A 27595-nucleotide genomic window follows, 5' to 3' on the forward strand; every position below is an offset into this window, starting at 1 on the left:
AGTGCACATGTTTTTAATTTTAAATCCAAGTTTCCAAAACACTGCAGGTTTGACCGTGCAGTTGTTCTGTGCATGTGTTCTTTTCCACACATACACAAGGGAGCTGCGTCCGAGACCTGTCATCTTATCAGCAAAAAGCCCTTGAATTTTAGATCCATATATTCTTCTCCCCTTTTTTTGAGTCTGAGCTCCACCAGGGCAGCGCATAAACAAATATATCATGAGCATGTTTGATAACCGCTGCTTCCTCCATTTGATCCAAAGGTCAGAAACACACAATAACCAATGCTATGATTCTGATCAGAGCATTAACCCTACCTTGCATATCTCACATGAAAACACTTGAAACATTTCTTTGACTAAACGTCGAACCTTCCGATAAAAATACACCAACCCCTGCTTTGAAATATGATCTGCTCTCACCCTGTGGTTCATTATCTACATGCATGGCAGGAAATATGCCCTCCCACCCATGGATATGATGACAAAGAACCATAAGTGATGCATAGTTTAGGCACAATGAACAGAGCCGCACCGTCTAAGTCACTATTCACATACTTCCTGTTACAAGAGAGCAGTCTTTTTTTTCACACCCCCGCCACCTCCACCTCCACCATTCCTGTTTTCCAGTTGGAGGGAATGCTGGACTAAACGCTGCTTAATTTCCACCCTGAATCAGCTGGCCTCCCAGGTCACACACTGCTCACCCAGTGAACCCGAACTTCTGTTCTAAAAGTGGTTCTGAAAGCTCACACTAATGGAGTCTACTGTTCCAGTGGTGCATGTGCACATCATCACACACACGTTTGCACACAATCTGTCATGCTGACCCAGTAACATACTCCACTATAACTACTAATACTATATGGTACTCTATTAGACATTGCTACACAATAACGGTGAGCATACGTTCATACGAACATGTCACGTCCAAAACATAGCATTAAACTCACAATTTGATCTGAATCTGAACCAAGTTTGTTAACTTATTAGAGACACAGAGAAGAGAAAGTATCAGTACAGAATGACCACAAGGGCAGACAGAAGACGGGACCTCTGTATTTATCAAATCATTCTCATGGAATTGCTGGTGAGGGGCGGTTTGGGCTTCTGTTGGTTGTAAATAAATAAATAATAAATGAACAAACTCAGACGAAACACACCCCAAAATGCATTGCCACTTCTTTGTGGATTTGACTGAAGTAAGAAAAAAACACTCCACAGATGTGGGAGGCCATATGATAAAATAAAGAACTGTTGTTTAAATTACAGCGTGAGATGGACAGAAAATCTTCCACTCAATAAATACCACATTTGTTATGTTGTCAGAGCTGAATAATGCTGCTTTAAAAAGGGCTTTTAAAGGGAGAGTACAGCTTAATGACACCCTGAGGCACCTTTGTTATCCAACATATTGGAGGAGGGATCACGTGTGCAATCTTGCTCTGCTATCCATGACAGAAAATATGTTGTTCTTTGTTCATTAGTCAAGGATTTGAAGGGTATTTTAGTAGTGACTCGGAATAACAATTGTATTCCCATATGTTTTGTAAAGTCTGTTCACAAACACAAAATTCAGCAGACACAGAACTAGCTTTCAGCTTCACCTGTGTAATACAGTGTTAATTACTCCTTCCCATTCACCTTTATTATTGATTAATTACTATTATTGACTGCAACTGGAATTCTTATTGTTGTTAGCTATTCGTTCAATTAAACAGTTATTTTTGTCTGGGTGTATTTAAACACTACACCTGACAGCATTTCTTCTTTTTTCTTCCGGTCTTTGCCAATTAATGAAGCCTACATTAAATCCTTTGCCAATGGCATTTGTTGGCTGCAAAACAATTCATTTGATGAATTAAGTCGGGGGTGTTCAAACTTTATCCACCAAGGGCTTGTGTTGCAGTCGAGCCCACTAAACACAAGACCAAGCCCAAACTGAATGCCGAAGCATGTGTCTAATGTGCTTTCTGTCTTGGGCTGGCAAAGCCAGCTCATCTGCGGTAGAATCTCTTGTCAACTCCTGCCTTGTTATTGAGTGCCTTTATATAATATCTACGAGTTTAGCCCACATTTTCCGGTTACTGCTGTCTTTACTTCTTAAAAACACCTTTGAATATTCATAATTCATATTGAGAATCGTAATAATAAAATAATAATAAATCCTATTAATAAAATGCATGTTCAAAAGCAATATACAAATAACACATTTTAAGAAAATATTGTGGTTCAATGAAACATTTTCCTATTGTCTTCTTGTTTCAGAATATTTTAGAGACATAATTTAAGGCAAATTTACAACATTTCTTCTTCTATATTTTATCTTTCATGGTTGTCACAGCAGGAGGTCTCCTTCTTCCGTCTTCTCTATGGTATATACATGGTAAATTGGCAAGAAATTCACAATAATAGAGACAAAATGATGTGAATTTCGCCTAGAAAGTTCTGTTGAATTAGAAAGCTAAACTGAATTCAGTACTGCAGTAAGTGAGAAATGGATACAAGGTAAACAAGCTGTTCAGCTTCAGTGTCAGTGAAGAGATGCCGAACTATTGTTGCAGCTGATGTTCTAATCATTTCACTGAGCATGTAAGCCTGTAGAAAAGGTGAAGTAACTTATTACAATGAGGGACAAGTGGCAACCATCAGCGTCATTGGAACTCTGCAAACATTTCACTGGTGCACAGGAACCTTTTGCATTGAAAGTTCGCCTCCTTCTGGGTTGAAACTGACTACAATATTCACAATTTTCAGATGTAAACAAACAGGAACATTGAAGCAGATGTGTCAAAACCTGGCCGAAAAAGAGTCCCTTAGTTTACCTTCATTTTAATTGAATTTTTAGTATACACACCATGAAACCCGAACTCACAGCATTTCTTCTTTCTTGAAGTTAGACATTATGAATGCTTATAATCATGTATGGTAACTTATCACGAGGATGTATAAGAAGCTGTGGACAATTTAGTTTTAAGGAGTCAGAAGCTCCTAACCAATGGATGCATGTTAGAAATGTTAAGTCTCTAAATGATGTCATCTTAAAAAGAGTTTTGAGTCCCATTTTTGTTCAAGCGTTCTTCATAAACTATTAAATCACGTTTTATTTTCGATCAGGCATGTCAACGGATTCAAGTTTCATGTCATACGATAGGATTAAAGTGGAGGTGTTTGGATCTAGGATACGGCGTGATGCGCATTCTCCAGTGACTGACACCTCCAGCCCCCTTGTGCTCAATTAGCTTGTAGTGCATTAGCGATCGCATGCTAATTGTCAGCTGGTGGAGGAGTGCAAGGAGAGCCCTCAAGGAGATACCTCAGGGGGCGTGGGGCCAGCAGATCCAGGAGGGGGGGGGGGGCCACGTCTTGCCATCCAGCATGAAATATTAATCAGATATCACATTACTCCACCGACCCTTGCGGACACACCTGAATTTCTTTGACAGAAATATTGAAAGAAGATCCATCCTTATTTGACCGAAAGGAATGGCCGAAAAATAAGGCGTTTATTCACCGACTATACGGCAAACTTTCTCCCTGCATGCAGTGGATCTGTCGCGTCTTTATTTCCTGTCACACACCTCCGATTCCTTATACACGTCTATATAAAAATCTCATCTACTGCTTGTCTCTGGCCGTCTTTTCCTCCCGTCTTATCAAATTCCATAGGGTGAGGAGGGGAAGTGAGGGCGGATCCACCCACCCAAGTGATCATCATTCATGCTATTTTAGCTGCGCGGCTCTCCACCTGCAGAACACCGACCATACAACAGAAAAGTTGTCTCACCGCCGAGACAAAATGGCATTTCCTGGGTAACAGATAGCGGGGTGAGCGGCGCTAAATCACGCTTGTAATAGCATCAGAGGAGCTTCTTTTTGTGTGTGGTGAAAACTCCTCTCAGCATTAAGCAAAGGTGACTGATTGAGAGTCCCTGGCTGTTTTCTGCTGCTAATATAGTTATGTGGTGTAATCGTGCAAAATAATAACATCATAATCCCATCAGGAATGAGAAGCTGGGGACTGTGTGCCAGAGTGATGGAGGTTATTTCCTGTGTGTGTGCATTTTAAGCAGTGGTGACTGCAGGAGGCTGCCTGATGGATACAGGATCATGCTGCAGCGCTGACATTGTCTTCAGTCCTCCTCCTCCTCCTCTTCCTCCTTCACCCTCCCCTACTCCCTGCCTGCCTCTCAGCAGAATTATCACTCTAAAAAACACATCCAAGCCCTGAAAAGCTGCAGGAGCAAGAGCAGCCACATGCAAATACAATTACAGCCAAAGCATTAATGCATGCAGATGTGCGTCTCAGCGGAAAAGCGCATGGATGCCGCATGTGCAGGGGGAATCCAACCTGCTTGCAGTGGACAGAGCTACATCACGACATGACAGCGGGGGTTTTTTCACCATCGAACCTTATGTCACACTCGTAGTGTTGCAGAGGCCGCAGAAGGGTCCTCACTATCTGTATTAGATAAAGAAGCAAACAGGAAGTTGATGTGGGTGTCAGATCTGGGTTTTTCAATTGCACATCTCCCCCGTTTTGGCATTTGTGTGTGAATCTGTGATGGTGTTTTCAATCAATATACTCTAAATAGTTCAAGCATGTGCTTTCAAATTCATAATCATTATTATTCTACTATTAGCTAGTTGCTTAAAATAAAGAATTCAGTTGTCTATTCCATTATTAGCAGTACTATATTACTGATGTTTCTGTTTTGTAACTTATTTAATTTAAATTACGTTAAATTAATGTATATTAATTGAGACAACAGTATTAAAGTGAACTGACACAGCAGGTGATGCATTATGTACAAGCTAGCTAGCTAGCATTACTGCTACCTAATGCGATGTAGCAGTACATAATCCTGTCAGTATAGGATTCGGGAACAGTATCGGTTCTGCTTGATGACATCACTATGTCCCACAGGGAAATATGTCCGTACAGGTTCTGGGAAAGTTATAGTATCGGTCCATTGTTTTTAAAAGAACAACTTTATTGAAATACCGTAAGATGCAAAGCAATCACAAACAGTGACAGAAAAAAAAGTGCAGTAATGCAGTGAACACCAGCAGGCCTTTGTTGACTTAGCATTTTGTCCATATTACGATTGGTAATAATTAGATTAGATTATATTGTCAATAACTGTAAAGTGGGTCATATCAGTCATCATCAATATCCAAAGGCACGACTCTGGAGTTTTCTTTGTTTCTTTGTCCCATGACATATTTATCGATAATATATACAATATAGCAATATATACAAAATGTACTAAGGTCTGCTGTTTGTGACGCGTTCACTGCATTATGACACATTTTATTTATTTTTTTGTTTTTACTTTTTTACTCTGTTGTCTTAAGGTACTTCAATAAAGTTCTTTTAAAAAGATGAATCGACACTATAACTTTCCCAAATCCTGTACGGACACCCATGACTCCTTCTCACACACGTGACCCCTTCTCACGCCCACGTATGCGCAAGAGCCAATACTGTAGCTATTCCGGATCCTGTACTGACACCTGCTAGCTAATGTTTGCTTATGTAACTATTGTAACTATGTCCTGGCTTGAAAGTTAGTACATAATAGTAGTTGTCTTCCTATTTGATACTGTTATTTGGATCTACTACTATTTATTATCATTATTATTATTATTATTATTATTATTATTATTATTATTATTATTATTATTATTATTATTATGATCATTAATATATTATAGATGTCTATAATCAATCAATCTACTCTCTTAAAGTACCACGCTGATTGTTATTATATAACCATACTTTTATTTAAGTTTGAGCTCAAGACGTTTTCATCTTCAATCTCTAAATACATTCTATGTTGTTTGAACAATAATTTTACGATACACTATGTTTTAAAAGTACCTTCCTTCGCAGGTTGATCTTCGCCGCTGCTGGCTGCCACTACCTTTCTGTGTATTTTGAGAGGCAACTTTCTTCAACGACTGCCTTTTGTCCTTAGTGGCTAATTCATAAATACGTGTATCCTTCTGGGGAGCTGTCAGATCACATAAATAAAACCCTTCAATGTTGCGCTGCAACGACAAGTGTGGACATGAACCTGTAGGACCTTCGAATTGAAAATAATTTCCAAAGTGTTAGAACTCGTCTGTACAAGACAAACGGACGGTATGAATATTTATCACTGTCATCATTGCATTCAACCGAGCTGGTGATTGTGAAACTTATCTTTCAGGCTCAAAATAAAACCAAGTAAAGTTGACAACAGAATTCTTTGTACATCACATTGACAACCTGAAACACAATAGCTATAGCAGTGGGTGTTGTGGTGCGAGATGCAGTTTAGATGTGTGTGTTGAAAGTTCCATAGAAACACAGTACCTCACACACTGAAGTCATCTGCTTAAGAGGGCTACTGACTGATCTTTACTTGTTTTTAAAGGCACTCTGTTTTAGATGCAGTAATGTGTGGCTTTATTGCGATAAACAGAGATGGAGTCAGGTTTTGCATTGACAAGAATGAGCTTGTTTATGCTGCGTGATGATAGCAGCCATGACGTTGGGACATTGGACACAAATAACACAACTCAAAAGTTGCACATTGATGATGCAAATTGTTTGTGATTAATCTCTCAGATGAAAGATGGAGTTTCTTTCAATGATTCATCAAGACATTAGCCCTGACATGTTGCCCCTCTGACATTGTGCCTGACATTGAATCTGGCAGGAGACAAGCGCTCAGAGGCATGTGATGATGTGTGCGATGAGTACGCCGGGGAAGCTCGTCTAGACTCCGGGCGACACAACATATGATATTGATTATCTTTTGTTTAGCTATCTGTGCAGCTCGTGGCCCTGGAGGACTTAGCGCACGTTATTGTCTGGAACGAAGCTCCATTACTCCCAATTTAGTTAGCGCCGTAACCAGCCGGTCGACTTGTCAAGGAGGCAAATTTGAAATCAAATATGCTGAAATTAAGACTTTGGGGATATGGTTTTCACTTCACCCCATCTGACCTGCAGGTACTGACATTCACAACCAAGATGCGGAGTATCGAAACACTATTTAAATTTACTTAATAAACGCTGTTTTATTTGACTTTCCAGTCCTAAAAGGTTGTTGGGGTTGAGCAAATTTTTGGAGACTCTTTACCTTGGATGGAGATGAAGGCATTGCTTGATAGAAACAAGCCTCTGTGGAGGAGGTGATGTAGAGAAGGAGCAGGTACGAACCAGCCTTCAGCTTTTTCAATGTCAAACAGTGACCTTCACTTAGAATCACTTTCAAGGTTAGGACTGAACTTATTGCCTTCCTCTGGACCAACCTTTTAACACAGAACCAGTCACTTGTGTCTTAATAGTTGTGATTTGCTTTGTCAGACCCACTTTTATTTTCATCTGAATGTCTAGCTCTGAACTTTCCAGATGCTTATTCAATTTCCCCAAATCTGACCTGCTGCTACTTCATATAGAGTCAAATATTTTGAGCATGTAAACACAATAAAAAATAACATTACATTGTAATGTTACGTTATGATACGTTTCCTTAGACTCTCCATGTCTTCTAGGTGGTCAAGCTCATTCTGTTTATCCAGGAGACTTTTGGAGACCGTTTCCCTTGGATGGAGACAATTGATGCTGCTTGATGGAAACAAGACTGTGTTGAGGAGGTGATGGAGAGCAACCTTCATCCTTCTCAATGACGAACAGAGACTTTCACTCAGAATCCCACTCAAGGTGAGGGCTGAACTTCATCTGTACAAACCTTTCACCACATCGCTGGTTGTTATATAGAAATGCATCAAAAGCAGCGAACGACGCACACAAAAACAAGCATCAAATATAGGACAAAAACTTCCTTCGTAATGTCTCCAAAGAAATTTGTAATAAGATGGTTCTCCCTTTAAAAACATTTGGGGATGAAGTTTTTCCAAATGCGGAGTTATTTCGGAACCTAAGTGCAGAGGTAGAGAACACACACAGGCAAGAATCCAGTGTTCCTCAGCTGTACTGATGATTTCAGTGAGAGATGCAGCTCTGCTCCTGCATTACCTGCTTTCCAGACACTTACAAAATCTAAAATAGTTCTGCGTCTAAAACCTGTTTGAACACCCACTCATCTAACCCTTCCCTCAACCGTTCTCACCATCATACCCCAGCCCACACACGCTGTTCTTGCATTGTGTTAAAAAGTTTGTATTATAGCCACTTCTTTTCTTAAATCAATGAGCTTGCTGAAGTTAACACAGTGTGAAAGTTTCCTACAGAGTGTATACAAGACATATATCCAGAGATTTCACACAGGTTTAAAATAGGTACAAGGAAAAAGAGGGTGGAGATATAATCTTCAGCGCGCGAACATGAGGTTTAAGATGACATTGAGTTGCGTACTTTCGGGGAGAAAAGTGGGGTCTGTAGACGCATAAAGCTGTAATACACGTGTGAGTAATTTTAGCTCCACAGAACAGTGATCCACTGCAACAGTTAAAAAGTGCAGGACTGGATCATACTAATTGAAAGGCTGCTTTTTACACCTCCAATGACTCATTTTCATAATGATGGGACTTCCCCTGTCATTGATCATTTATCTGTCGGAGCGGCTGTAATTACAAGGTCGTATAGCTAGTTAAAAGAAGAACGCAGATAAGTGTGGAGCTAATGAATGCCAAGGGTGGGAAGCGGGAATATCTCAGCTATAATTTTGAAACGTCAAACCTTCTTCATCGTGTTCTTTGAGTAATATTACACACAGTAATTAGACCCTAAGATGGCAGAAACCGCCATCTACAAACTGATCACACTTTTTTTTTAGTGTCCCTCTTCTATGGAAACAAGATAACTCCATTCAGCGAATATCGTTCCACTTTTGGTGTCAATCTGTTCCGCTCATACCAGGAAACAGCAGATGATGGATGCATTTTCTGATGCAACTTCTTTGCTGTTGATGCATACGTATTAAGGAAAGCATTATTGAGTGCGCTGTATTGAAGGCTGTGACCTAAGCGCTGTGTGATGTCATCAACATGCGACAGCCCGGCTATGTTTTCCAGGGTGGATTCATTCACCAGGTTAATCTCTGTGTTGACATAAATGTTTTGTCCATTGTTGGCGGTGGAGAAATGGTCACAGCGGCCATATGTTTAAGACATTAAAGACAGATACAAATGATATTGCCGAGCTTAGCGTGATTTATTGTATATAGCACGTGCAAAAACTCGCCTCATCTTATACCCAAGTTTGTAAAAAATATATATTTATACAGTATAGGCCAAAAGTATGGACACACTTGTCCTCCAATGTGTTTCCTTTATTTCCACAACTATTTACACTGTCGATTCTCACTGAATGCATGAAATCTATGAATGAAAACATGGATTATGCAGTACACAAAAAAGTATGGAATTACTCAAAACATGTTTTATATTTTAGATTAGATCATCTGGCGATGAGGCTAATGACCTTCATGATGTAGTCACCTTATAAGGTTTTCCAACAGGTGACTACATCATGAAGCTGCCAACAACGCAAAAGGTGACTACTTTTCATCTAGAATGTGAAACATTTTTAGACTTATTCAACATTTTTTTCTTGGCTACATAATTCCATACATTCTGCTTCATATATTTGATGTCTCCAGTATGTGACTACATTGCAGAAAGTAGTAAAAAAAAACAAAACCACTGAATCAGTAGGTGTGTCCAAACTTTTACCCGTATTACGTATTGTTTAGAAAATTACCAGTGTAAACAAATATACTTAACAACTGAAATCAGTTGAAGACAGAAGTAGGACAGTCCCACTAAGTAAACAAGACAGCGCAGATGATCCTGACTAGCAAAGTACAAAGTTCATCCCTACTTCTTCACTTACTGGAATACCGAACAGTTGAAGCGTTCCAACCAATAAAATCACTGCCTGCTTGTTTCATTAATGATGAGTATTAAACATGGTATATATATATATATATATATATATATATTCAAAACTAGGCAGCCTTACTCAATTGAAATTTCTCAAAAAAGTCTTTTTTGAGGCAATCAGCTTTGACTCAGCAGAAGAGTCTGAGGTTCTTTTCTCCTCAGTTTGTGTCATCGTACAGTACATATAAAGACGATGAGTCAAAAAAATTTCTTCACATGACAAAGCTGTTGTCTGTCTTTGTCATTTTCTTTTTCAGGCTCACTCACTTCACTAAACACATGAAGTTCTATCCAGTGCTGTAGTTAAAAAGCTAAATTTTGTTTCCTTTTTTTTTACTGAGATCAGATCAGAAAAAAAACTGCTAAATAAGGGTGACAAAAGTAAACACGATTCCTCTATTTTGCAGTTCAAGTCATGCCAGAAATCGGTTTTGACAGTATGCTTTTGTGAAGTGTAAATGTCTACCTCCCCAAAAGTAAACACACATGTTACACACAACTCTCACCTCACACAAATATACACAGCTGAGTGTGTTATCGTTGATCTGCAGCATTTTAAAACTTTTTTTTTAACACATACAAACATTTTTGCTCAACCTTCCACTTATCTTGATCTTGCTAATTATATCTGAGGCCTGTGTGTGTTGTGTGTACGCAACCGTGTGTTTGACTTTCCTACTTATGCCAGAGACAGCTGCTGTTTGTATTGTCCCAAAGTGCTCAAACCCGCTTTGTAATTTGTCCTATCTGAGCTTAACTTTTATTACCTGCTGTGTATGAGGGGCAGAAGGGAAGCACAACCTGTCACTGCCAGCCAGTTTATAATCTCTCCTCCACCAAAACGCCAGTCCCTCCCCCCATCCTTATTTAACACAGTGCCACTTTTCACTGAGAGCACAAGATACGCTACACAACCCGGCAGCTCGGATAGATATCATTTTTAGTGATCTTTGAAATGGTTTCTGTGAATTGAAAGCAGTTCAGTTGAGAAAGCTTAATTTATAAATGGATCTGCAGTCATGTCAACGTGCAGACTTCACATATGAAAAGTTCTTTAACACGTACTCTTTGTATATAGGAAGGTGTGGGAGGAAATCATGGCAGTGGTGCTTTTTCAAACAGAGGGGGATGGGTGTATGTCAAATTGTCCCTCCTCCCTCTTCCTCTGTCTTTTTTCTCGTCCCTCTCTTTGTTCAAGGGCTGCCTAGCTAATATAAGCCACCCCTGAACTCTGAATGAAAGTCAAAACAAATAAGTTGAGAGCAGTAGAAATGAGTCTGAAACATGTGCTTCAGTGTTGTCGGTTATTTCATCTGGAGAAGTGCTTTCATTTAGGAATGTTTGTAAGTATGGTTTTAAAAAAAAGTGGTCTAAAAATATACTATGAAATAAAACATTAAAAATGTTAACTCAGAGGTTGTATTATGGTACAGCACTTAAACATTTAAGAGAGGCTTTTTTAAAAGTGCAATTGAAGTAAGTGAAAGAAAAGCAACAAAATGGTTTCAGTAAATAATATATGTCATTTAAGTCACAGTTTAACTAAGGAATGTCAATAGCCTTCATTTAAACAAATAAGGCAAATAAGCTTTGCACTCAGTGGAACATTGACCGGAGTGGTTTTAACGTCACATGGTACTCAACATAGAATTTTGCTATTATGGATTACTCATGCACACCGCCCACGTTTGATTGACAGTCAGTACAGCCTGTCTTAAATCTTAAATCAGGCAGATTTGGGAAAGTAGGGGGGCGTGGGATTCATTAAAATATAGTTTAGTTTTATCATTATTAATCGTGATGAGTCAATATTTCAGTATTTCATATCAGAAGCATCAGCTGAATAAAGTGCTCCAAGCACTTTATCATCTTAATTCAGCACAATCCACTCTGGTCAATAACAAATGTCATGTAGCTTGTCACGTAACACATTCACAATGGGTTAAACAAGACAAGAAGTAAACATTCACCCATTCCATAGTCTCCTTCATCATGGGTGTTTTGGTTATGACATCCCATCATGTGGTGCATGTGGAATCAAAGCGCCAAAAATGGTTCCCTGCAAAAGACGGATTGTGCGCTATTAATCTGTTATTCGCATGAATTCATTTAATTTTTGTCTGTAATTAATTCCTGTAAAAATAGATCTGTTAAGAGGCTTTTTTTCCACAAAACACTTTGGCTTGCAGAATGGAAAATAAAATCACCAAAGGTTTGTGTGAATGTAAGACAGAGTGAGTGAAGTAACCTGTTCATCTGAATTTAAGATGGAAAAAAATTGCTCTCAAAGCCTTGGCTCAATGTTTCGTACAGCGCAATTATGCTTACACAATGTTTACACAGGCACATTTGAGACACAAAAAAGATGCCATTCTACCAGTAAAATGGCACTCTTGTCTTCGTAAATCGAATTGCATGAGCTAAATAATCGCACCATAATTTATTCCTGCAGTTTCATGGGCGCATATGTGCAACTTTGCAGAGTGAGAGATGGATTTTTTACGTGCTCTTTGCACCAATTTTATTACCCTTGAAATCAGTTAGCACATGTTCAGACTCATTTATACTGCCTGTACTTACGAAATTGTACCCGTCTGTGTGAAATGTTGTTACTGTCACTGATCGCATACTTCCATGATTGATTTACTTTGGTATTGCTGTTCACCAATATATCCACAAGGGGAGGCAGCCCAGAGTCAAAAGTTTCGGACAACCACAAACTCCAAAATAAACATGGCGACTGTGGACGAAGTATTGATCATGTACCTGTTGCACAAAAGAGGAAACAGAGGCAGCGTTGTAGGAGGCGGTGGTCGGTGAAATATATCGCCACTGGAGGACGGAGAATTTCCACCATTGCTATGTGTTCTTCTTCATATTGAGTAGTAACAGCAACACTGCCCCCACGGTGTCTGGTGGTTTGGGTCCGTATCCGTGAGCTTTGAATGAACACAGAGTATGGATTTGTATCGAACGGTTTTTTTTCTCGTGGATTTTAGTGTTGTGATTTTTTCCCCCATTATAAGTGAGCTGCTCGTGTTTTACCCACGCGCGTCCATCTACTTTGCAGTTGTAATGTTGCGTTGACAGACACTAACATGCTAACACAGTTCTGTTAGCATTTCAAAGAATACATGAATGCTTATTGAACCTCCTTCATGACCTACTCACATGAAAATAAATCAAACGTGACATTGTCTTCAGCGCCAGTTTATAGCAAGTGAGTGTTTTGTGTCTTCTGTAATGATGACAACTGATGACGCACAACTGAAATTCAACCCCATCTATATGCTGATTCTCAGCCCTGCTGTATAATCTCACTTCCCTCTTACTCCCTCGCAGAAGCCTGCATTCCTCTGGTTTGAAAATCTCTTAAAAAGCATGACAAACATGCATTGGAAGGTCCACAGTGTCCCCCATTGAAGGGTTTCGCAAGTCCCTCTTTCACAGCAGACGCACAAGCCTGCTAACTGAACTAATTGGCAAACAAGTTGGTGCGACACATATGGCTTTCATCAGTTTAATATTTACTGAAACTGAAACAATTTCCTCGTGCAGCAGCCCGGGCCGATCTTTCTCCGCCGCACTCGAAATAATAATGTGATAAGGCCGGGATAATGGACACAGGTCAGAGTAATGTGGCTGATTACAGTCAGGGGTTTTCGCTCGGCTGAACAGAAAGGAGTTTTGTAGTTGTGAAATGATTTGAGCACAGAGAGGCTGTTTGAGTGAAATCCAAAACAAAGGCGTCTTGTCCACAATGCTAATCCCACAGGAACATTTCTGCCACAGACAGGGAATTACTCTGTATTTCAATCATGTGATGGGCCATCAAGCTGAGGTTTATGACCGTTTCGTGCGCGTTTGTGTAGTTTAAGCTGATGGGAGGTGCCACAGCAAACAATGCGGCTCTGAAGGAAAGGAGTGAGCTCGCTCTTTATACATGGAAGGTTCGGTTAAGTGAGTGAAAGAATAGAAGTCATCTTTGGCAAAGGGAGGAAAAACAAGGTTGAAATGTGAGCAAAAGCTACAGCAAGACTAAAATATGAATGATCTATTTTAGGTCCGTTTTTTTATATTCACAATTCATATGAAGAAAAGATGTCAGTTCCTCCTGTAAATTGTTGAAGGAAGACCTTCTATCTGGGATGAGACACTTCAATAATCTGAGTGTCTTGCCTGCTTCACAGCTCACGACATGCATTTCATCCGCCTGTTTATAGGATCTTGCCCTTCAGGGTTTGCCCTCGACTATATATATGGCCGCTTTTACGCACAGATTTAACATGTTTTCTCAAATCTGATTAGTATGACCGCTCTTATGTACTGACTTGTCAGTTCCGTGGTCACAATCTCTTTGCACGTAGCAGAACGTCTCGTCCTCCTTTCCTCATCTTAGAGGTGATGAACGTGAAAAATCATCAGTCACCATATTCAGCCGTTCGCTGAGGGCTGGGCCACAGACTCAAACTAAAACAAGATCAAAGTGTTTGAGAGTATTTAAATCAGACATTGTGTGGTTCATGATCTGCTGCGGGGCGAGTTTGGAGAGACACGATCGGCTGGAGTTGGGAAGGGAAGTCATGACTCCTGGTAGCCCAGCACAGCCGGGCCAAATAAAGACACAGGTTCTATGTGCAAAGACCTGATGAGTCAAACTGCAAATGGTTGATATATTAATTTGTAATTTCAACCCCCAGGAAGTGTGTGTTAACACCCCAAATTGCGTAGTCATTGCAGCAAAAGTACCAGCCTTTGCAAGAGGCAAAGACTGTTCAACCAAACCCATGTCTTTTATGTCCATTTCCATGAGAACGTGAAATTGAGTCATCTTGTATTTTAAAGGACTAAACCAATGAATTGATTCATTATGTCCTTGTTATGATGCTGTAGATGAAAACCATGATTCATGCCAGTCCCGCAGCTTCACATACCATCCCATCGTGCTTGCATGTTCTGGCTCTTTCAAAGACACTGTTGCTTTAAGTGGCAGAAGAGAGAGATGATGCATTACTGTAACTATTGCAGGAGCCTCGGTCTGACAAGGCAAGTTCTCACATAATTTGTTATGCTTTATTTGCTCTTTCTGGAAGTTATTAAGTTAATGATTATTAGACTTAGACTTAGACCTTTCTTTATTGTCATTGCACAAAAACATATCACTGTATTATGGCAAGGAAATTTCGGTCTGAGGCCTCCGGTTTCAAAAAACAAAAACTATATGAACAATGTAAATAAATATGAGATAAATACTAGTCAGGAAGATTACTATTATTACTAATAATCATTAATAATTAATTAGCCTGGGCGTGTTACTTAGGGTTAGGGTTAGGGTTAGGGTTAGGGTTAGGGTTAGGGTTAGGGTTAGGGTTAGGGTTAGGGTTATATGGTATATATCTTATAGTAGTACGGGGATTATAGCTTAGAGCAAGGTTGTCTAAATTCACAAAATCTATCATTTGCAGTGTCAACTTGCTGTTGACTGTTATGAGTTACATTCATTGATTACGTCTCAACTGAAGTGCATCTATTTCCGTTATGGGGTGGTTGGCACACAGGTGACATTCGTTCATTTATCTTCCACCATGTTTTCCCATGCAGGAGGCGAACTTTGGGCAAACCATCATTCACACACACACACACACACACACACACACACACACACACACACACACACACACACACACACACACACACACACACACACACATTTGCTATTGTTGTGAGAACCTCTCCTTGACATGCTTTCCCCAGCCTCCCACCCTTAACTTAACTTTAGGGAGATTTTTTTTTTTTGCAGGTCACATGTGTCTTACATAATGTCTTAAAATATGAATGGCCCTATTTTGCTCACTGTGAAAGTGGCGCTGGATTCATGGCATGACCCACAAGTCATCATATGCCGTCTTGCTGAATTGTTTTCTATTAGCATGAATACACATGTGTTCGTAAATCTGCCTTTTCCTCCACTTGTCAAAGCATTTTTCATGAATCACCGTGGGGATTTTTTTCATACTTAATTTCTGTTTCAGATGAATTTACTCACAGATATTTTGAGGAAGCTTTGCATTTACAAGAATGCTGTTCTTCTTTGTAGTCAGTCCTTTTTTTAACAAAGAGAAACATTCACTGGGATACTTCTCTCTCAGGAGGCCTGTCAGATGACGTTCTTTCATTTGATGTTACAAAGGAATGCAGTGGGGCGAAGCTATTGACAGGAAGTCGCACTTTATTTTCAGACATGGTGGAACGGTGCATCTGTTTTAGCCTGCAGCACTGCTACATTTAAATACTACTTTCTAATGCAAAAGTTTCCTTCCCTGACTGATCATTGATATATTGTGATTGTGTAACTGAAACAGGGGAAGGTTAAGATCATGTGTGGAGCAAACTCTACCTCAGAGCTCAATCATGGTTCTCCTCACCTCACAGTCCACAATGTGATCTACAGCAAAAGTTTCACATTGCTTCAGACACAATCTAATTGGAAAGTATCAATCGGATTAAGGAGAGGAACCACTGCTGCCGACAGTACTTCAGAGCAGCCACACAACAGGAAGCCAGCTCTACTTCAGGCACTCTGTAACTTCTGACTCAGAAATGAAACAAGCTATTGACCGCTGGAGGTTGCATTCCATCGCAGCCAATAGGCCCACCTTGTCCTCAATAGAAATTGGTTCAACCTCTCGTCACAGAATTGCAAAGTCCTGGACATTACCCAAAACACGTCCTGGAGAATGTGTCCTGGAGAAAATGTACATTCTGGCTGTCAGAGTCAATAGAATTGTTGTATATATATATATATATATATATATATATATATATATATATATATATATATATATATATATATATATATATATATATATATATATATATATATATATAATCATTGTCAAATGTATAAAATAACAGTCTATTGGTCTCAAAAGGTCTGCTGCCTTTTGTGTTTTTTTGCATATGGGTAGGCTCTGCCAGATAAATAAGTGTTCTGGAGAGATAACTGTATATTGTGTATATTGTGTATATATTTGAAAAAAAAATCTCTGTCTTGCAGTCACAATGCAGTGCTGCCTCCGTTTTTGTCTTTTGTGCAACAGGTACATGTAAAGGATGCTTAAAGTGGCCTTTAGGGATGCAGTCACTAGTGCAGATATCCAGGATAGGGTGAAATTAGAATTGCCTCTTGGAAGTTTGGGAATGTGTTTCGGCCATCTTGGTTGGAGGCTAGTGGGGAGACCCAGGCTACACTGGTGAGATTGTATCTGCCAGGTGGTCCCTGAGAAACAATGGATGGATGGATGGATGGATGGATGGATGGATGGATGGATGGTTGGATGGATGGATGGATGGATGGATGATGGATGGATGGGTGGATGGATGATGGATGGATGGGTGGATGGATGGATGGGTGGGTGGATGGATGGATGGATGGATGGATGGATGGATGGATGGATGGATGGATGGATGGATGGGTGGATGGATGGATGGATGGATGGATGGGTGGTGGATGGTTGGATGGATGGATGGATGGATGATGGATGGATGGGTGGATGGATGATGGATGGATGGGTGGGTGGGTGGGTGGATGGATGGATGGATGGATGGATGGATGGATGGATGGATAGATGGATGGATGGATGGGTGGGTGGGTGGATGGATGGATGGATGGATGGGTGGATGGGTGGGTGGAAGGATGGATGGATGGATGGATGGATGATGGATGGATGGATGGATGGATGGATGGGTGGTGGATGGTTGGATGGATGGATGGATGGATGGATGATGGATGGATGGGTGGATGGGTGGGTGGATGGATGGATGGATGGATGGATGGATGGATGGATGGATGGATGGATGGATGGATAGATGGATGGATGGATGGATGGATGGGTGGATGGGTGGATGGATGGGTGGATGGATGGATGGATGGATGGGTGGATGGATGGATAGATGGATGGATGGAGAACATACAGGAACATTACGTGTATGAACTACTTGTTGTCTGACTGACCAACTGAGCCCAGTACAATGGCACAAAGAAATTTGAACAAACCACAAAAGCAACCTGGCTAGCTGGGAAGCCGCGATGCATTGCGGGACAATAAAAGGTTGATGCATGACAATGGCCAGCCATTACTTCTTTAGAACACCCTTCAAATGATGTTGAACAAAGCAGAATGTCATTAAACTCCAATAGCACTATAAAATACTCCAAGTGATCAATTGAAGCTAGAAATGTTGCAACCCTTTAAATGAACATTAAACATATTCTAAGCTTTTAAAGTTCAAACTTCTAAGGTGAACTTTCATCTCACCTCTTTTCAGTTGAACACACATTGACATCACGTTACACTAATTCAGCCATCACTTCTCAATGACTCGCCCAGTAGTACGCCTTGATAAAAAATGAATGAGGTATACTTTGTCTCATGATAAATAATGTATCACCGCACGCCAGTTCAACACCTCAGTCAAGCGTCTGGTCACTCCCTGCAGGACGACTTGGGACATGTGCTGTGTTCTATTAAACATTACACATACAAGTATTTTTTTAGGGCGCTTTCCCCGTGTGGCGCTTCAGCCGCTTCTCACACACTTGAAAAATAAATTCACATCACAGCCTCCTTAGCTGCAGGCGCCACCCCTGACTCCTTGTATTGAGACCCCTGGCCCATCCCTATTGTCATGTTAATGACCTGTTTGTTCTGTTTCGCAGAAGCCCCCGCATCCATCAAAGCGTCTCATGGCTTTTCATCTCACACCGTGCATCTCTACCTGTAATTAGGTTCGGGCCAGGGAGAAGATGGATTTTGTTAGCACCATGCAGAGGGGAAAAAAGACATTAGGAAGTCTCCATTGCAAGTCTGGGGCCGGCCTTTAATGCTTCCTAATTGATCTGAGCTGTCATGGGGCCCTGGCTTCATGTGATCATCTGAACGTGTCATCCTCGGCGCGGAGCTCAGGCTCTTTATCCTGTTAGACTGAATGATCTGGAAACTTTTTGGCCATTCACAGTGAATGACAGGTATCAGATATTCGCCACTCTGATTTTCAGTTAGCCTTTTTCCGATGATACTGAGGAAGAATACGATTTGACAAGAGATGAAATCATGTAAGATCTTGTTATTTTAGTTGTTTTGGTTTGATAGACAGTGTATATAGAGTAATTTCTGGACTATATAGTGCACGTGGATATAAGCAGCAGCCATTGAATTTAAGAAGAAAACAGATTTTGAACATTAAAGCCGCACTGGTCAATAAGCCTCAGGTGCAGCGGTGCAGTCTACCCTGAGGAAAGGTCAGTGATTTCGGTGAACTGGCTGAAAAATGCATGAGAATATCTAGTATCACACCTGAACAAGTTTTGAAAAATGATGAAAACCTTGAAGTCCTTGATGTTCTGAACATGCATCATGCCACCTATGAAATTAGACTCATCACTTCAGACCAAAGAAATGATCATCATTTTATATCGAAGCGCTCAATGAGCCGTTTCCCGGTGTCACTTCCACCACTTCCCACAGCTGAGCTGTGGAGCACATGGAGCACTTTAATGCCAATAAAACGCCTGTAATGTTATTGGTCCAATGGCTCAATATCTTAGTGGCATGAAGCTCATTTGCCCGTAAAAATCCATATACCAGCCACACCGCGGTTTAAGCCGCAGGGTTCAGTACATGTGCAAAGAGTCCAGGAATTACAGTAAATATAATTGTGACATAGCAAAATACAATATGAAATTCACATCAAAGTAAAGTGGGTTTTTGCTTTCTGTAAAGGACAAAAATATGGGTAATGAAGTTTCTTGGAATGTAGCTCAAAACCAATATAATACTAAAAAAAAAACAAAATCCTAATTCAATTCTCCATCCTCAGTTCTCATACTCCCTTGACACTCAATCTATTGTAGTGCATACAGCTAAACAACCTCTCGCACGTCGAGACAATTAAAATTAGGCTTAATCCACACAGATCCCCACATTTTCCGATTTTGTCTCTGCGTGGATGAGGCTTTGGTTTGGCCAGTTAACCTCTGTATGCTTACAGGTTGAGGGAGGAAACTGGAGTCAGGATGGAACTCATGCCAAGCTGTTTTGTGTTTTATTCTTTATCAAAATACAGATAAATAAACATAGATCTGTTAATATGATTGGAAGAAAATGTAAGAAAAGAAAATGAGAGTTCAGAAAAAAACTAAAAACATACGATAATTTAATATCAGATATACCAGTTTATTTTAAATCGCATACTTTTTCTTGTGCTTTATGCTTGCTTCCCTGTTTGCCTTGAGTCCTGTCTTCTAATTCCTGAATTTTCCTTGTTCTTCTTTGCTTGCTGTGCTGCATCTCTCTAATACACTTTGACTTAGGATCTTCTTGTACTCATTTTTTTAAATTTTATTAATGATTTCCATTGGATCATTTAGTTTTTTTTGGTTGTTTTTTTAAGTTTGCATTTATTTATGTTGCCTATCTCCTGTCTCCGCTCTTGACTTTCCGTCATTGGTGGACGAAAGAATTAAAAAGTAAAGACAGATGAGAACACGACAAAATAAAAATACAAATGCATGGGCAAATGTTTTAATAACACAGCAGAAAATTGTGGTCAGCGTGAAACTGAACATTGGGCAGATAAACACAGGGCTTCAATACTTTTTACTTCAATAATATTTTCAATGTATGAGCAAAAATATCAACTCTATTTTATCACTTTTCAGTGGAGTCTGCTGCCTTTTGTTTGACACGTGTTTGAGCTTGAGGAAACAAGGATGGAGGCAGGGCTGCGGCCAGAATAACTGAACATCCAGATGTGCGGATGCTGGGTGGGAATCGATACAGATGATGGCTTCCAACGAGGCGATGAGAATAATGTCATAATGCAGAGAGGATGAAGGGAGATTGCCGCCAAGAAGTAATCCCGACATCGGTGTTGCTGAAAACATCACAGAGTCGGTATCATGGCCATAAATGCAAATGCAAGTCATCAGAATGGATGGAAGTAATAATTGGGAGTAAAGCACATGTGATTTATTGTTGCCAGGATTACATTAGAGGTCAGCGAGAGAGTGTGAGTGTGAGATCTCATCCATTTAAAGAGAGCAAATGATCCTGCTTTAGTGAAAGGACGAGAGGATAAGGATGATGCTGGCTTCACTTCCAGGTGTAAAATAGCTGTAGGGACATCCATGCTGCTCTGCTGACCTTCAGCATGAAATGAAAAGTGTCTGAAGCCTCTGGTGTGTTTGGAAGGGCTTTCTCTTTGCAGAAGATGGACAGCTATGCATTATTGATCACAAAACACTCCAGCTATGCTATTTCATCCTTCCAACGCAGCTTACCAGGATTGTTTTTTTTTTCTTCAAGCAACAAGGATTTGTGTTAATGTCTAGGCCTTTTTGTTTGATTTTGTTTGTGGTACACGTTCTGCCCAGGCTCACTCCCCCCCACCTTCCTCTTCCCCAAACTCCCAGCAGGGGGCTAAATGCTGGATATGCAGAGACAACTCCCTTATCTCTGCTCCTCGGTGAGCTGGCTGGCAGGCAGTCGGACGAGAGAGGAGACAAAGGTAGGATGAGAAGACATGAGACAATGAGGTATGAAAAATTGGAATCAACCAATGCACCACATGTTTAATGAAACATATTTTTAGTTTCCTGATATGGTCACACGGCTAACAGAGGTTTCACTTGACTCATAGGCAGTAGTTGTAATGTCCAAATTCATAACTGCTAGTCTTTCTCTCCATGTCAGTCACGTTTTACTGTCATCCCTGAAGTGAGTGTGGGAATAAAAACTCCTCATCATGTTGAACGTCCAACTTTTTTTAATTCATTACATGTGTGAGGAATTTGCATAGGAACCAGACGGTTATTGGTTAAAGCCACGGCATTACTATAATAGTGTTATATACATTGGGGCTTTTATTTGATCTATAGATCACTGATAAAAATTATTGATCAGTCCAACTTTTTTTTTCATTTTTAAGACCTCCAATTAATTTGATTTTTTTTTTTAATTGACTCCCATTATTTATACTACAGTCAATTTTCTTTGATGTTAATTACTACTACTAAATGGATAGATGGTCTTTATTACTTATTTATAATTGATACTGTAAATAAATATAAATAAATAAAAATAATAATAAATAATGCATTCATAACAATAGTACAGTAAAAAACTTTGTTATGACATTATTATTATTATTATTATTATTATTATGACAAATAGCATGCTAATTCTTAGCATAGAGAACATCTCTATGACTAGTTCTTATTGACTCCTATCCTTATACTACAGTCAATTTTCTTAGATGTTAAATACTACTAAATACATGGTATTTATTAATTATATGTAATTAATAATTAAAATAATAATAAATAACAATACATTCATAATCATAATGCAATAAAAAATAATAAATAAGGAAAGACTTTTTCTCATGCTAACTTTGTTATGACATGGTTATGTTAGCATAGAGTACATCTCCGTGGCTAGTTTCAAAATACATGACTTGAGCACCTTCACCTCTGACTCCACCTCAGGACACACTGATACATCCACTTCCCTTCTTTCATTGAATTCACTTCCGTACCAATTTGTCCTTGGTTGGAAGTTTTTAAAATGAATTGCAGTTGGCGGCCAGACGCGGTCAGTCAAACGGCAAAGCTGAGGCACTCCAACTATGCTCCTGATTTTTGTGAGTGATTTGTCAGTCCGACTCTGTCGAACAACATAACCTTCTCCCATTCTTCAAAACGCAGGAAACTCAGAACGCAATGATATTGGTCTCCAACTTTGCCAGATTTATTCCGAAACATGAGAGAAATGCCGTTGTTTGCTGCAATTCAGAAACCTGCAGAAGCTCTCAACCAATTCTGGGATGGTGACGGTGTTGAATCTTCACTCAGGTCTGATTCTGGAACTCTTAATTCGGCACATGGATACTGCAGCTACCTGCTAGAGGCCTGTTCCCATTGACAGTTCTACAGTTGATGGTAAACCACAGCTACTTCAGAGGTCATGGCACCACAGATGACAGTCTTAACCCTGCTCACGTCCCCTGAATCGAGCGCCTCACTCTGCCGTTTGCGAGGAGTGGAGCATTCGTTTCTGCTGACTGTGTGTACATAATGCTCCTGCAGGTCAAATTAAATGAGTTGGCCGGCCGGAGTGTGACGGATGTGCCAGTGGTATACGCAAGGTGTCCATCAAGTCTACATTCAGTACTAGACATGCGTAGGTGAGGTTCCATATTCATAACACAATATTGATGGGTCGATGATGTTTCACGAAACGTTGTCCTGGTTTTCTAGGGCCACCAGATGGCACTGTTTTCTGTGACGTGTGGACTTGAACAATTAATTCCATGAAACCAAGAGCGCCATCTAGTGGCCGCACGAGGAGACGGTTTCATTAACCCTGCAATACTGTTTCATGATACCTCAGCTACCCATCATGACTACAATATGTACCATTGAGAAGATGGATCACAAAGGCAAATAGAATGCAAACAGACACTTTGAAATCTAAATCCAAAGTACGGTAAAATAAATCCTGTGACTGGTTGTCGTGTTTAGTGCTGCGAGCCAGACAGATTATTCCATGTTTTGCCTTTCTGCATCATTGCAGTGCCATTAAAAATGTTGTGCACCGCTTAGTAAAACAGAATAAATCAGATGTAAATAGTAAAAAAATATTTAAATAAAAATAAGACGTTTCCCTTCAGCTGTTCAGCTGCCACAATTTCTCAGAGTTTAGTGTGTGCAATGTATGTTCCCACAATGCATACTTGTAAAAGCATCTGTATCTAGTGCTTTTGCCTATATTGGAAATTTTCAACAGTTTTTTCTGTACTTTCATCACACATCTGCGATTCTGGATGTATCCTGACTTCATGAACCCTTAGTTCCAAATGTATTTCCCTCCACATACTCTGCTGCCTCTGTTCTCTCTTTGTTGTTGCACAGAAGCAGCAGTCAGTGCAGTGTTGCTAAACCTGTCCTTACCTTCCCGGGTCCCCTGTTGAGGATGGTCACGGGGGAGCATACCCATGGTGACCAGGCCTGTCAGATGCAGTGTCCATGATGGCCCAAGAATGATTGGTTTCGTGGATGCGGGCGGTGGTCTCTGACAGTGCCGAGGGAGCTGGTGCCACACTTGGGGGAGAAACGGTGGCAGAATGTGAAACGCTGGTGAGCAAGGTTATTTCAAAGGTCATCGCTAGACCTGTCACCCATCTCCCCGTCAGCCAGGATTCATGAGCTGGCCTTGTGTTGTGCATAGAGAGTGTTGTGCCTGCATCTGTCCTTGGTTCGACTCTGGTTTTGTCTTTGTCCTCCTGTGTGAGGAGTGGAGGTGAATCAGATGCTGATCTTTGTCATTACTGCACATGGTACGATTTATGCCACCCCATAAAGATGAGAATTCCCCGGCCCTCAACTCAAAGTTTATGACATCCTATCCATATATTTGCCGATGTATAACCAATCAATTGAGGGCTGCGATCAGTGGTTTTAGGCCACTGCTTGTGTATGAAGATCTCAGGATGGTCTCATTGACCTAGTTAAAGGGGGTTGAAATGAACATTATTCAACAATATTTTGTTACGTTATTAGTTGCATATGAAATGCATGAAATAACACCTCGTACAATGGTCAGTTATACTCTGTCATATCCATTTAATTTGATACATTTGCTTACCAGTTGCTCCAAATATCGTCAGACAATACGTTGATGTTTGTTTATTTAATATCATTATTAAGCCAAACCTATGTAGTAAACAACAACCAAAGCCCTCAACTTTGGTCAGCTCAGAAGCCGCAAGTCAATGAAAGTTATTGCTCTATATTGTTCTTCCAAGATTCAAGATGTGTTTATTTGTCATGTGCTCTTTCAACACAGGTTCTGTGATGCAATGAAAAGATTTGGAACTGTTTATCAATATATGAATTATCATTGATAGCAATAAGCTGATTCGGCCAGTAGGTGGCAGTAGCCGCAGCAATTGTTGAGGGCTTGTCAAGTCAGAAGAACAGAAGAATTACAGTCTGAGATGAAATATGGGTTTTAAGAATTTAATTTTATGAAAAAGAGAAACATGTAATTACCATCCATGCTGTTTGATTTTATGGAAATATTCTCAAAATAAATCCTAAACTATGGGAAAAAAAATTAGGATGCCGATATCTTGACAAAGGTACAAAAAGGTACTTGATTATGTTTTTTTCTTCAGTTTTTATTTATTTTATTAATCGCCATAACTCATTAAAAGAATTAGAGTATGACAAAGGACCTTCTATTATTTTATTACAAATCTATTACAAATTGTATTTCTGTTTTTTGCTTTGACCTCACAAGGGGTGTAATAATAATAACAATAATAATAATAATAACAATAATAATAATAATAACAATAATAATATGTATTGTTATTGTTATTGTTATATAGCTTTTGCCATTTTTGCCTAATCCTCATTTTTAAACTATGTTATAATAATAACATAGTATAATAAATATAACATAATACAAACATAACATAATAAATAATAATGATAATAATAGTAATAAACCATATACTAATCCAGGTATCACCTAAAAACGCATTACTGTACAAAGTTTAATTATATTACCATTTAGATCGATCATATTTCAGCAAAATATAAACAACTGTAAACACGGCACACAAAAGCTTGGGTCTTACTGTTGCTTATATTTGACCCATCAGCTGTCACCACAAATGTTGGATACAAATATAATTGTTGACCTCTCCACCTTTCTGTTCTGTGTCATAATCCTCCTCGTCTCTGTCACAGAAACCTTATGCATAATGTGCAGCAAACCAGCCCCACATTTCCAAGTCTGACTCACGTCTCGCCGTGTCACTGGAAAAGCTCAGCCGCTATCACTGCTGTCGGTGCGGCTTGTTAGCATGAATGACAAGACAGCCGAGCCACAGCCGCCGCTCTCAAACTCAGCAGGTTTTTCACATCACGATTATAGCGACGAGAGGTGAGCAGAGCCCGTGACAATTTTAATGATTGATCACTGCCGTCCAGAGCGGAGAAAACAGATCTGAGGGAGGCAAAAGGCAGAGGGTGTAAAAGAAGGGCGTGGGCAACGCCACAAGGTCAGAGTAATGTCCAGGCTATTGTTTTCAGCTGCAAAGTGACAGAGGGAGAGTAACTGGTGGCCTGGAAGGCAGGAACAGATGTTCTAACACAATGGACAGGCACTTGGCTGCTTGTTGACTTAAAGGCAGGAGACATGCTGCCTTATTCTACTAACACAAGCCACTGCTCAACCGCTGTGTTTATGCCTTCACTCAACACGCAACACTCATTATTTTAGAGTTGAACACACTGAATGGAGTTAGTCTGCAAATATATACTCAAACTAACATTAAAGGGGGAAAAACTGCGACATAAAATCATCACTCATGCAAAGGATATTGTTTGTGTTAGATCCAAGTCAATAATGTGATTGTTTACAGTAAGTTTAACATATTTATATTGCATAAATGTATCGTCTATTTCTGTCGACAGAATTCAATTAAAACACAAGAAAAAACATCAAGATATTGGTGCATATTAAGCTCTATTTTATTTGAAAATATTTTTTGTAAAACTTTTTTTGGTACCACATTATTTGCTTTTTTTTCTATATGGCTTATTATCAACCAGTTTACTCTGGTATCAGTATTTTCAATGAGCCATCCAAAGCCCTCAGAGCTCAGAAGGCACAGCTTAATTTTCACCCAAAGTTACGCTCTATATTTATTTGCAACTTTTTATCAATGTATGAAATATCATAAATAGCAATAAGCTGATTCGGCCAGTAGGTGGCAGTAGCCACAGCAATTGTTGAGGGCTTGTCAAATCAGAAGAACAGAAGACGTGTTAAAACGTGTTTTGAGACTTAAACATTATGAAATCGAGAAACATGTAATTACCATCCATTCATGTTGTCAGATTTTTATGTAAATATTCTCGAACTAAATCCGGGGAAATGTAAAACCTGTTGCTGTGACTCAAAATCAAAATATAAAATGGACAAATAAAAGCCTTTATTTTTTGTAAACTAAATATAAAACCATAATCCATCCATCCATCTGCATCTACTTATCCGTTGCCGGGTCGCGGGGGCAGCAGCTGCGATATGATCCCTCCACTTGGTCCTGGGTCGACCCCTCAGTTTCCATCCTACTGGCCGGGCCTGAAATACCTCTGACTGAAGACGTCCAGGGGGTATCCTCATGAGATGCCCAAACCACCTCAACTGACTCCTCTCAACGTGGAGAAGCAGCTGCTCCACTCCGAGTCTCTCCCGAGTGACAGATCTTCTCACCCTATCTCTAAGGGAGACCCGAGAAAAATCATTCCAGCCACTTGTATTCGGGATCTTATTCTTTCACACTGTGATGAAGCCATCAGAACCAAATCATCTGCAAATAGCAGCGACTGGATCCTCAGGCCACCAAAACCGCAAACCCTCCCCACCAGAGCTGTGCCTCAAAATCATGTCCATGTAAACCAAAAACAGGGTGGGATACAAAGCACAACCCTGGCAGAGACCAACCCCCCACTGGTAACATGGACTTGCACCGAAGTATCTGGACAACACTCCTGCTCTTGGAATACAGAGATTGAACGGCCATCTATGGGCAGCCTCGCACCCCATACTCTCGAAGACAC

General features: G+C 40.0%; 1 protein-coding gene across 1 annotated transcript in view; it reads right to left on the reverse strand.

Moving 5' to 3' along the window:
* The window catches only part of LOC128767982 (zinc finger protein 516-like), an 85135-nt gene that overhangs the window by 48434 nt on the left and 9106 nt on the right, over positions 1-27595 (reverse strand). The window lies entirely within an intron of this gene.

This window comes from Synchiropus splendidus, chromosome 12 (genome assembly GCF_027744825.2).
Source record: "Synchiropus splendidus isolate RoL2022-P1 chromosome 12, RoL_Sspl_1.0, whole genome shotgun sequence".
NCBI classification, from domain to species: domain Eukaryota; kingdom Metazoa; phylum Chordata; class Actinopteri; order Syngnathiformes; family Callionymidae; genus Synchiropus; species Synchiropus splendidus.